The 12,653-nt window shown below is 36.6% G+C and overlaps 1 protein-coding gene and 1 long non-coding RNA gene across 2 annotated transcripts in view; one reads left to right on the top strand and one right to left on the bottom strand.

The window, feature by feature from the left end:
• Window positions 1–12,653, top strand: part of LOC149610201 (latrophilin Cirl-like) — a 120,049-nt gene that overhangs the window by 34,445 nt on the left and 72,951 nt on the right. The window lies entirely within an intron of this gene.
• LOC149610202 (uncharacterized) overlaps window positions 1–12,653 on the bottom strand; it is a 168,769-nt gene that overhangs the window by 89,417 nt on the left and 66,699 nt on the right. The window lies entirely within an intron of this gene.

Here is a 12,653-nt window from a genome sequence, read left to right as displayed (position 1 = left end):
TGCATTGCGTTATTTTCTATTCTCAAATGTTACAGGTTTTATAGATAACTAACGGCTGGGGGAACTAAGATACGGAGGGGGTAAAAATTTCCCTTCCATCTTGCTTTTCTGCGCCTGCGCTATAGGCGCGTTGGGTCCAGAGAGAGGGCGCAGAGACGACTATGGGTCAACCCCCCCCCCTTGTATTTCTCGATACTAGGGTTGCCTACCCCCTTTCTTACATCAAAGAGACTATTTTGCCCTCCAACAACTTTAAGAAAACCGAAGAAAACTGAGAAATAGCGCCATCTAAGTATAAATATTGGGAAATCCTGTGGAACCTAAAGTATTCACCCTAAATATCACCATGCACAGGCCTTGAAAGTACAAAGGAGGCATTTCCCCAAACATTATTTTACTATACAGAAGCTTACGTCTTTAGCTCTTGGGAGAAAGAAAGGAAAACTAAATAGAATAATTCTAACACATCCCGTAATAGCAAAGTTTTCTCCTAAAGATACCTTAGGAGGTTATTATTTATTTAAATTTTCAAAGTTGTTTATCAGTTGCCAAAAATCTAGACTTCTCTAAAGGAGAGTTAATACTTTTAATAGGAATATATCAAGATTACTAACGTTGATTAAAGTTTAAAGATACCAACCAGAGTATAAGCCGGGGTATATAAAGAAAAAGGGTTAAAGTAGACATGATATCGTGAATATTTTTCAAACCCACTCCTCGTTTGGGATTATAACTCGTGGCGGGACGTGGCTAAAATATTGAATTTCCTGATGAATTCCGAATATTATTATAAATTAAGTTTCGGTTTAGATGGAAGATTGGGTTTCAGAGAAGTAACCTTAGAAGCTGATCACTTAGTAGTAAATGAGGTCATGTCTTACTATAAACAGGGTGTTGCGTAAAGGGTTGGTAGGACCGAAGTACAGGGTTTGGTGGTTCTATGACAAATCAAATCAATTTGAGTCGAAAATGTAAGTTCTATCGCCAGGGGCCACAGTTTGACTGGAGGGTTTAACGGACGACCCCTTAATTAAATTAGAAATCATTGTCTTTCACTTCCTTACTTAAATTTAAGGGGTCATCCGTAAAAAAAACTCCAATCATAACTTGTTTAGGATTTCCCTTAGGGCAAAAGGCCATAGAAGTTACACACATTTTCGACTCAAAATTGATTTCCCATTGTACTTCGTTCCTACCAACCCTTTTCGGTCGGAACACCCTGTATATACAATAGGAATGGTTCCCTTTTCTTGTATAGAGCGCATTATCAATCCTTTCTTTCTTACTTTTTTTTTTTTTTTGGCGGGAAAAGAAGGACCCAGAGTGTTGTAGTAGGCGCGATTGGATTTTTAGGGGACTTCAGCTTCCCTAAAGCTTACCATTATTGGTTCGCGGCGAGAGAAACTATTCTTTTTACTTCTTAGGCTTAGGGATATAGGCTATGCTTAATACGCGGGAAACGGAACGGTTCTTTCCCATTTCCGTATAGAAAAAAAAAGAAAAAAAAATCCCAGACTAATCCCGTGCAACGTTAGGAAACCTAACCAAACCCCGGAAAGTTTTCTTTTCCTAGTTACAATGTTTCTTTGCTTTTTCTTCGCTTATCGGAAAAGCCATTTAAATTTTTTAAGGGATAAAACAAACTAAAAATAAAAAGGAATATTAATAAATTCAATTTGTATAAAACGTTTAACGAATTCTGTCATATTGAAACGTGGTGGGGAGGGCGGTATCGTCTGCTTAAGACGGAAGTAACATTGATTGGGTGTAGTATGCGGATCCAAAGACGTTAAATAAAGTTGCCCGTCCAACAAATTTGGTTCGTATGGTTTGAAGTCATGCCCAACGTCTTCGAGTCCATAAAGGTATTCAATCACCAGATTCTAAAGTCTACACCCGACCTTTGAAAATAAAGACCGATGCTTAATTACAATCACTCTAATAAGGTATTCCTTCACACCCCATGAAGGTGTTTTTGACTCCCATCTAATTTAAAAACCAGAAGTAAGGGGTGAAAGACTCGGAGGTAGTCAGTCTCAGATAATTAAGGAAATAGTATAATAAATCCGGGTGTGTATCAGGTTGTTTAGTGACTTTTCGTCTTTTACCCATCCAAAAACTGGATACAACCGACCTCTGAAAAGGGACATACTTAAGAAAGGAGGGGGGAAACCCGATGTCTAACTATAGGATAGACTAAGAAGAAAAAAATCATTAATTTCTCGTTGAGTCTTGAGTGAAATGAATAGCTTCGGAAAATAGAGAGAGGGGTGCAGTGCAGTTTCACATATAGCGGTGGAAGGAAGGGTGATAACTCGAAATCAACATTAAAGCCCTAGTGTTATTTCACTATTTTTTATGTGGAATGAAATTCCTCTAGATCTTCTTGACAAGGGAATGCCTGCCCGTACTAGAAATTACTTCGGGTTAAAGAGAGAGGGTGCGAGAGGGGAGGTTTAGTTTCGAAAAAGACCAGGAGGAAAATTCGTGTCTTCCAAAACTCGCCTTGGGATTGGTTGGGAGATAGCTTTCAGTGTGTACTGGAATCAATGATTACTACTTCGTCTTAGATGGGAATAACAGAACAAGACGTTTTCTTTTTCGCTTTTAAATTTTAATTCAGGCTGCTTCGACTCCTGGCTGGCTCGTAACGACTCTACGCCAGATCCCGCCTTGATGACTTGTACGTTTAGACAAGGTGTTATAAAAGGAAGTACCGGGTGTTCCATGGGTGTTTATACCCCTTCAATTTAAGTAGAAAACAATGCTAATTTAATTAAGGGGTCATCCGTAAAACACTCCAATCATAACTTGTAAACCATGGCCCCTATAAAGCAAAGTGTCATAGAATCGTTTTCGACTATACTTCGGTCATACCACCCACCATTCTTGAAACACCCTGTACATATATACATAAAATAATTTAGCCAAGGCTTAGAAAGAAACTTTAGGCCTAATTACGGTTTGGTTTAGTCGGGTCGAAATGGAGGCGCCTTGCAACCGAGGTCTAGGCGAATGAGGCCCCATCAGCCGATTTGCACCACCAACTCCACAGTTTAGACATTATTAGAAGAAAGTTAGGCTTCCCCCCTCAAAAAGGGTGTCGCGAAGATGGAGGTGGATGGGAGTTAATAGTGATGAGAGAAGCTAAATAAGAGAAGACGAATCCCTTTTAATGCTCTTTTAAACTATTTATTTTCCGTCGCGACCATTTGAGGACCTTTTTTTGTGTATATGTGTATATACATTTTAGACTTACATACTCCCACTCCTTTCTTATAAAAAGGCCTTGTTGTTTTGATAAGAAAGAGGAAGGGTCGTGTTCGACTTGACATGACCTTCGTTGACCCCTGATTACTATCAACTGGCATATTAAGAATCATTCTTCAGCGGCAAATGTATATATTTATAATATACCCAGAGTGGAAATATCGAAGTGGTTATTTATTTACATAACCATAACTATACGTGACTTTCTCTGGGTCAGTTACCAACTGACCAGCGGCAGTCTGTCAATTTTCTTTTTAGTAAACGTACGGGTTATTTAACCTTAAGTGCCATTCCCCAAGGGATTAAAGGAAGGTTTGTTTTGTCGCGTGATATAAAAACTGTTATATCTTTTTAAGAGTAAATAATACTTAACGTTAAGCAAGCCCAAGCCTTCGTATCGATTTCAATATAGAGTAATGGCACCTCCCTGCCTTTGGCTACGTTACGCTCTATGAGAAATTAACATGAAGTGCCACTACTCTATAGTTAAAAAGGGTGGAAGAGAGAAAATGAAGTTAGGTCGATTTTTCTCGTTAACTTAATGGAATTAAACGTTCTCGTACTGAAATGGACCAAAAAATTCCTTATTCCGCATTGCTTGAATAAATATTGTCAATAATACCTAATAATATATAAATAATAAACAATAACTTGGCTAAATCGCTCCATGCCCTTGTGTGAACGGGGCTTTGGGGTAATATCCGAAACTTTTTATATTATGGCAAAAAGGATCTTATTCGGTAGCTAGGGCTCGAAAAAGGGAAAAAGAAGAGGCCCATAGTTAGAATGTACCAAGCTTAAAGGCGGGAATAATGCCGTTTCTATTGCGCATTATTTTTGTTAGCGCTTAGCTTTAGACCCTTGGTTCAATCTCGTGATGGGATATTCCCACCATACAGAATGGGAGTCAGAAATTCTCTTAAGAAAGAAGAAATACTTCTGTTCGAGTTATTAGATGTAATGAAGCCGGATTAGGGGAATATGCGGAATTTAACCCATGTGGAATAAGGGCTTATACCCTTGGGTTTATTAACCGAGCTGGATAGACGAATAAGGAAAGGTTTTGTATTTCTTCTTGGACCGCATTAGCAAGATTACAGCCTCGTTCAGAGAAAAGTTTTTGCAGGATCTTTTTGAGCAAACTATTTAGGTTTTTTTTTATTCTCTATCGCAGCTTAAAATGGGCGGCGAAACTTTTCCAAATAGAGCTACAGCTTCTTAACATAATGCCAAGTCGTAACACGGCGGCCATTTTGTCTCTCTAATTCGAACTATAGCTATTAAAAAAAGTACTAAATGCAGTAGGATAATGGAAGGAAAATACTATCCCTATCTATTTAATAAAATAACTTTAGATGTGGGGAGGGGGTGCTTTTTGATCCTGTTTTCAGCTATTTTAATCCGCTTAAGATTTTTTTTCTCCTATCTTCTGGAAGATGAAAATTTGGTCGTTTATTTAGGGGGCAAAAGCCCCCTGAAGGGATTTAGGGATAAAGGAGTTGTAGGTCTAGCTAAAAATCTAACAGAGGTGGGTACAAAAGTGTGCAGCTTCTTTATAAACCTAGGGGTGTATGAAGGGGGTTTTTGATCGTGATGTAGTGTAAGGGGGAAGGGTAAATTAAGGGGGATCCGCCCCGTAATCTGTACTATTCCGGCATCTAATTGCTTTTGAGAGTTTTACAAAGTTTTCCCAAAGTGCAATTAAATCTGTGTTTGAAAAGAGAAATTAATTGGCTCCGAGCTTTCAGGAGAACCAAACCCAGGGGTTCAATGGGGGGGGGGAGGCTTCTTTTCTTTGTTTTAGGCGATTAATTCGCCTTCCCCTTTGAACAAGGGGGAGGGGTGACTCTCCCCTCATCTCTTTCTCTTCCAGAAATGACAGTGATTTAGTTGGCCATCTTTAGTTCTTTACCTCCCCTAAGATCAACACGGATCTTGTAAACACAATAGGAGATGAGAAAACAGTCTTCCCACGTCTTTATGGATAGAAATAACATGGTATGGTGGGGTAGATTGGGATTATAGTATATCAAGGTTATTTTAAATTTTAAATTTTGAAGTTATCTCTGTTTAAAATAAATGAAATGTATTCCTCTAACTCTAAGCCAACTGAATGCAAATGCTTGATTCGTAAAAATTAGTATTAGTACTGGTTAGCTGGTAGTACTTCCGATTAGAGTAGGAGCTGCCATTTCAGACAAAATAAACCCTTTTTTATTGGGGATAGGGGCTACTTTTGTTGTCCACGTGACATACCGAATCTTAATCAGTCTCGAACATAAAACAAGGTGCTCAAAAACACAAGACGCTATTCAACCCAAGACTATTCAAAAGGTGACGGTCTATTTACACCCGCGGCCATATTGTTGGGTTGTATCACATACTTGAAAGCTGAATGAAATCCACGAGTATGGCTGAAAATACCTTACTTATACCTTATGTGGTAAGACATACAGTTACCACTTCCCTAAATGAAACCCCTCTGTTACAAAATCCACGATGAAACAAAAATAATCCTTTATAACAAAATAATACGGTCGCCATGGTTTCAAAAAGTATGGTACAAACTAACCCGCAATTAAATCCCTTACTTTACACCGCTATATCTAAGGGTTTGACAAACTGCTTAGTTAACCTGACGAGGTAAAAACCGTACCCTAAAAGGGTGGGAAAAAGATTTCTTTCTTTTCTTTTTCCCCCAATCAATTATAAATCTATAAAAGATTGAGAGACTTTTTTTTCTTCCTCTTTTCGTGGGTAGCGCAAAAGTTTTTTATTAAACGGTGTGGAAAAAAAATTGAAGAAAATCGCACGACTTTGCAAATTTTATTTTTTTTTTTTGCAATTCCGGCAAAAAAGTAGGCGTGTACATAGTCTCTAGAAAACTTCAGGTCACGTGACGTGGTGGTGGTGATGGTGAAAAAATCATTGTATAAGGGGTGACAACCCTCGCAGAAACTAACTTTTTTATCTATTTTTTTTTTGACACTTGTTCGGAGGTGAGGAAAGGAGGGAAAGAATTAAAAAAAAACTTAAATTTTTGGTGATGTCAGACGTTTTTAGCGATTTTTATAAGGGGTGAAGATTCCTCTATCAAAGAAAGAAAAAAGGGCCACTCGTTGAGGGTACCTTGGTACATGTACCTATAGAGGTAGATATTTCTTTTTCTATCGCGAACTTTTAAGGGAAAAAACGGGCTAAGCGCTTTTGAACATACCTTTCCTATCTATCCGAGCGATTAATGGAATTGAGCGCTTTTTTAAATCAATTTAGAATCGAATTTTGAACGGATCATGGAGCGTACGAGCTCGGTCCACAGTGTCATAGAATGAAAAAATTAAATTTTTGTATTTTTCTTTTTTTTTTTTGTTAAGATAAAATTTCAAGAGAGGCGCGATTGCCAATACTGTTGAAAAACAATGAAAAATGAAGGCGTGTAAACTTTGAACAAAACTTATCCTTTTTCCAATTTTAAAAATTTAATACCGCCGAAAATAATCTTATATAAAAAAACGTACCCCAAGAAAATAATTCTGTCTTATACGAAAAAGCTTAATATCTATTATTTTTTCTTTAGAAAAGGCTTACGGTATTGTATACACCTCGACAGTTTAACTTTACGGTTGGTTAGCGCATTTTAGGGGGTTAACAAAATATGAGTCTTCAATTTCAGGTTAAATTGACTTATCTCTAGTGAGAAAAAAAGTTGGCTGGGGTTTAAATTACACTTTTGACTAGCTACTACCTATAGCTTATATTAATCCCATTCAACTAACACGCTACGTGCCTTTATCTTTAGTACAATCTCCTGTTAAAAATTATCCGCGGATAATTTTTTTCCTCTTCCTCGTGCTCTCGTGCACCCCTTTTTCTTTTAATTCAATTTACGGTTTTCTATCTTCGTTCCCGATGTTATTTGTCAGTAATATAAATAGGATGGAAGTATCTTCCTCCACTTTGATAACACTGACGAGTAAAATAGGTATTTTTATATATATATAATATAATATAGATGAGAGGATACTTGGGTGCTTCGTGCTCTTTCCCATTCTCTCTCACAGAGGTACTTGTCTGGGAAACGTAATTGGGATCGTACATCGAGACTAAGGGGGGAGGTCCAAGAGCAAATGGAGAAGGGATGGAAAGATAGGGAAAAGAAGCTCAAGATGAGGAGAAAGAGGAGAGAATAAAACCCCACCTTTCTTTTGATGTAAAACAATTCGTTTTGGTGCTAGACTACTTTTCCAGGGGGGTCAAAAACATAGAAACCCCAAAACGAAAGAGCGAGAGCTTGATTCATTTCATCCCAGATACTTCATTTCAGATGAAGTATTTTTTATCCATCTTAGGCCATGTGCTTTTTCTTTATAACTGGGATTCTGGGAAACTTTTATTAAAGAGAAACTGAAATAAGTCGTGTCAGAGAGGCTGTATTTAAAATACTTAAAGACGACTGAAATTAACTTAAATTACTTGAAACAAATTAAAATTAAATTATAGTTACGATTAACTGTGTTTTACGTATGGCCCCTTGGTTTAATTAGCATTTCTTTGAATTTTTTCAGTTAAATTTAAGGGGTCATTCGTAAAACACTAATCGTAATTTGTTAAAGGCCGACTTCCATCGAAAAGAGTAGAGAGAGAATTTCATTCGGGGGAAAGCAAAAATTCGAGAGGAAATAAATTTAAAAGGATTTCTATTGTTCATCTTCAGTTCGCTAGAACCACATTGCACGGCTTTCAGTTAGCGAGAACCCTTCCAACTTTTGACCCAGCGGGGCTTCGGAAATCGGCGCGGTCGCTCCATTGTTAGTCTCGATGCTCGGTTTTCAGTTCGCAGGAAGTCGGCCTTCAAAGTTCGAACTTAGGGGAAAAATCTCATAGAAGTTACATTTTGGACTCAAAATAACGCAAAAAACTCAACTTTTTGAAAACCCCCTGCATTTTCAAATCATTTGGTATCTCTTTATCTAAATAATGTTTTTATATTAGTCCTAGAAAAATCCCTAATCACGGTTAGAGTGGGAATAGTGAAAAACATTCATATGGTTTATTCTTTTTTATTCGATTTATGTGAGAGATAGTCAGTGTCTGTCTTTCGCAGGCAGCGAGCTCTCAAATAATAGAGATTAATGAGAAATCTGTCCGGGGGCGTCTCCTCATTTTCTTTCCAGACTTAATGCACAGTTTTAGGGGGGAAGAAAAAGGAAAGGATATCCTATATACCTGCCTTGCCTACCTTATCAAATCTTTCTTTTTTAGACATTATTACGAGGTATATAGTCAAGTGTGTACGTCGCGGTATGTAACCGGAGCTGATTTTTATTCTATTTAAGTCAATCTAGGTCGAGGGCCATATATAGTATCGATTAATCGATTTTAGTAAAACTTAAAACAAAGGCGAGCTTTCGTTTTTCGTGTACCTTCATATCAAGAGTAGATATTCATATTCATAAAGTCATTCAGAAGGAAATTAAACGCGAAGCTAAATTATATCAAAGAAAGATAAAGATACAGTGTTTCGTATCAGTGGTAGCATAAGTTTATAAAGTACGTTCCATAAGTATGGCACTATACCTATACTTCGTAATGCTAGAGACTTACAGCTCGAACTAGTTCGAGAACGACAATCAAGAATTGAAATCCTACACTCGGTTAGTTTTGCAGTACATCTTCCAATTTAGTCTGTACTAAGCCTTTGACAGCGCCTCACAAGGCGTCGCTTTACCTCGAATCTATGACCTACGTCACTTCATGACAATCTCCAGTTTGTAACCAGTGACTAACTTATTTAAGATATCTTATGAACTTATGGTACTACTGAAAAGTACAATATTGTTATATTAATTTTCAGTTAATTTCTTTCTGATTAAGTTCATGTTATATTTTATATTTTTTATAGATATAAATGAAGTTTCTCTGTTGTATATTTTATTGATTTCTTAATCAACCAATCACAGAGGGTTTTTTTTCCTACCCTGAATAGGATTGATAACATATATTTATAAAATGTCGCTTAAAATAATCTGGGTGTTGTTTTAAAATAATTACAAGCATCGATTATAGATTTTTCAAAAAATTCCCGATGGAAATTAACCTCAAAAACTTTAGTCATTGTTTGAAATACAAAGAAAGTTTTAATGGAATTTTGAGCGTAGAATCCTATAGAGGATTTCATTAAAATCACTCGCTTAAGTATATAGTGTTAAAACATCCACCGCATTTCATACAGTACGACCTTATTGAGAAGACCCTTAAATTTTTAAAGGGGGTTAAAAGGTCACGACCTGATTTCAGAGATAAATTTATTTTAGTTTTTTTTTAAAAGAAAATTAAATGGAAAGAATTTTTATCGGAATTCTAAAATGCAATGATTGGAAAGCGTTGAAAATTGAAAGAAAAAATTCGTCGACAAGATTTGCTTTCAAAAAAGGTCTTATTTCTTTCAGTGATTGCGAAAATGCGACGAGACTATATTTAAAACTGAATTTATTCTAATTCCCCCATGAATAAACTGTCATTATGGTTAGTCTGCCATAAATTAAAGTCCGTTTTCTTAGGCCCAAGCTGAGTGGAAAGTGTCTCAAAGAACATGGGGTTTAAAACGTTTAGTTTAGGAGATTTTATGGGCTCCCAAACATTGATAGGCTCCTAAAACAAGGGAAATATGTGTAGTAAAACATAGCAATCTTCAATATTCTTCAATCTAAGATAGTAATTTAACCCTTTTCGAGGAGAAATGGGTAGAAGTGTGCTTACACTGGCAAATTAAACCTAATTACGGCACATATTTGACTATTTCCTTGTTTAAGGGCCAATAAATGTTTGGGAGCCCATAATATCTCCCAAACTAAACACTTCTCAGTTCAAGCTAATATAGTTAATAAAATCACAATATTCTTTGTAAAACTGAAATATTTTCATGGGATAAACATCAGTATAGTACTTCGGTTCTGTTTCATCCATCCCTTTGTGTTTCTCGCTCATAAAAAAAAGGAAAAAGAGTGAAGAAATAAAAATAACGGAAGAGAGAAAGAGATGAAAGAAAGGAAGAAGAAAAAATATATATCCGAATCGTATTAGCGAAGAAAAAGTTGACTCTTTTTCGTACGTTGTATGCTTCTTGGCTTTGAGTTCTCTGGGGCGAATAGTCTTTCTGTCGCAGCCGTCTATTCACTTTATAGGAAGCAAGCGCGTGTTGTCGTTTCTTTGTCAAAATAAGATTTGTTTTACTGCCTTTTTAGAGCTAGTTCCACGAGAAACCTAGAGCTCTAGCTTTCCTCAGAAAGAAGAAAAAAGAAAAAAAAAAAAAATTGGCGGGTCGATTTCCCGCGCAAAATATATACCGATCGCGTCGCCAAGAAAGATCTGATTTCGGGTCGATCACCGGGACCGATTTACCGACAACTATATATATATACACTTTCTTCGTTCAAGAACCAAAGAACTAATGAAGGTTAAAGGCGTCTAAGATTAAGAATACCTTTCCTCTTCATCTCTCCAATTGGTGGGGGGCCCAATTGCATTAACTCTTTCTCGCCTGATCTATTCCCTGCTTTTTGTTTCGGTTTGGGAAAGAAGAAGTCCCTTTACCTCGTTCCCTCCTCTCACCGAAAGGTATCCAAGCAAAGCAAAGTCAGTTATAGGTTATATAGAGTGTAGTGGTGGTGGTTTTTGGCGGGGACAGCAGCGCGCCGCACACATAAATGATTATTCTAAGCGTGTGCACCTGCGCTATACTGATAAAACCAAGGTACTGGTGCGGTTGTTGTGTTTCAACCACGATGCAATCGCCTTATAGTAAACATGACCTTTTTTTCCCTCTTATCACAAGGGGTGAAAATATATAGTATACACAAAAATATAAAATGGCTGTAAAATCCTTTGTTTGTAGTAATAGACCTCTTGAGAGGTAAAATGTTGGTTTTTCCAACTTGTTTTCTTAAAAAACTAAACAAATAATTAATTTGTTTTTGTTTTACATGGTATTTCAAAAAGGGTAATTATTATAGGATCGAATGCTTTAAGGATGACCCCTTAAATTTAAGTAAGAAACCGAAAGACAGTGCTGCTTGAATAAGGGGGCCTTCCGTAAACCACTGCAATCATAACTTGTAAACAACAGTAGCCTCTTATGTCAAGTTACATTTTTGACTTAAAATCGTCCACTTCGGTCCCATCACCTTTTTTTTGGGAGAACACCCTGTATAATATACAAAAATATAAAATGGCCATAACCCTCCCTATCCTTCTACCCTATGTTTATTTTTTCTATTCCCCCTTAAACAACTATAAGCGAAAACTTTTGGTTCTTATATTGTTGAAGAAAAAGGTGTCATATTAATAATATAATAAAGAAAAATAGGCTTTTGGGCTGCCTTTGGGGATATACCTTTGAGATGAGCCATCTTTCTTAAAGCTTATGGACATTTTTTGTGGGTCTTGGTTTTAAGACATTGTATCATGGCTAAGTTTAAAGAAAAACCCAACAACCATGCCCGGAAGCGGTTTTATGTACAGAAAAGAAAAGAAGAAGAAAAAAAAAACATTCTTGATAATTTATGAGCAGTATTTTCTCTCTCAAGGAGAGAGGCAAGGAGAGAAATGATGACGCCATATGACCGTATACCGAGTTTGCCAAATAAAAGAGCCATCGCTATATTTTGTGAATTCCCTGCGTGGGTTTATTTTTATTTTTCTTTTTTTGCTGCTAGCCAAAAGAGAAGATGAGTTTGTATTTTTTATTTATTTATTTATTTATTTATTGCCTAACCACCGAGGCACATATTTTGCAAATTAACATTTGTGTTCTTTAATATACAGGTTGTTTCAGATAAGTTTGCCATAAATTAAAAAGGTTGCGTTCGTTCTTAAATTGAGAACATGGGACTCCAGATGTGTGATTATTTCCTCGTTTTAGGGTCCAATCAATGTTTGGGAAGGTCATATCTCCTTAACTAAAAATTGCAGACCCCATGTTCTTTGACCCTAAGAATAAGAACACAGCCTTTAATTTATGGCATACACCCTGTATATATCCAGCACGTGCTCAAAAAATATTTCCATCGATGATCCTAATTATAATTTAGGAAAAGATGAACCCGAGATAAAAATCTCGAGGGTAGAAAAGAAATTCTTGGAAAGAAACCCGAACTATAACCAAACCACACAGTTTTATTATTTTCTGATCTGACGTTATGATATTGAACTACAGCATCCATTTTTTATAGAAAAATATAAAAAAAGTGTGTTTTTTGGTAAGAGAGAGAGAAACTTACTATAAATTACGGGGCAATTCTTCCTCCTCCCCATCCTTTTTTACCCGCAACCTAAAATTGCCGCCTTTAAACTGTACTTTGCAAGCCCCTTGAAGTTTTTGCAAT

The sequence above is a fragment of the Phalangium opilio genome, unplaced genomic scaffold (assembly GCF_054372755.1).
Source record: "Phalangium opilio isolate 3A_F unplaced genomic scaffold, DU_Popi_V2 ptg000329l_1, whole genome shotgun sequence".
Classification (NCBI taxonomy): domain Eukaryota; kingdom Metazoa; phylum Arthropoda; class Arachnida; order Opiliones; family Phalangiidae; genus Phalangium; species Phalangium opilio.
The sequence above is the reverse complement of the archived record's forward strand: the minus strand, read 5'-3'. Positions and strand labels throughout refer to the sequence as shown.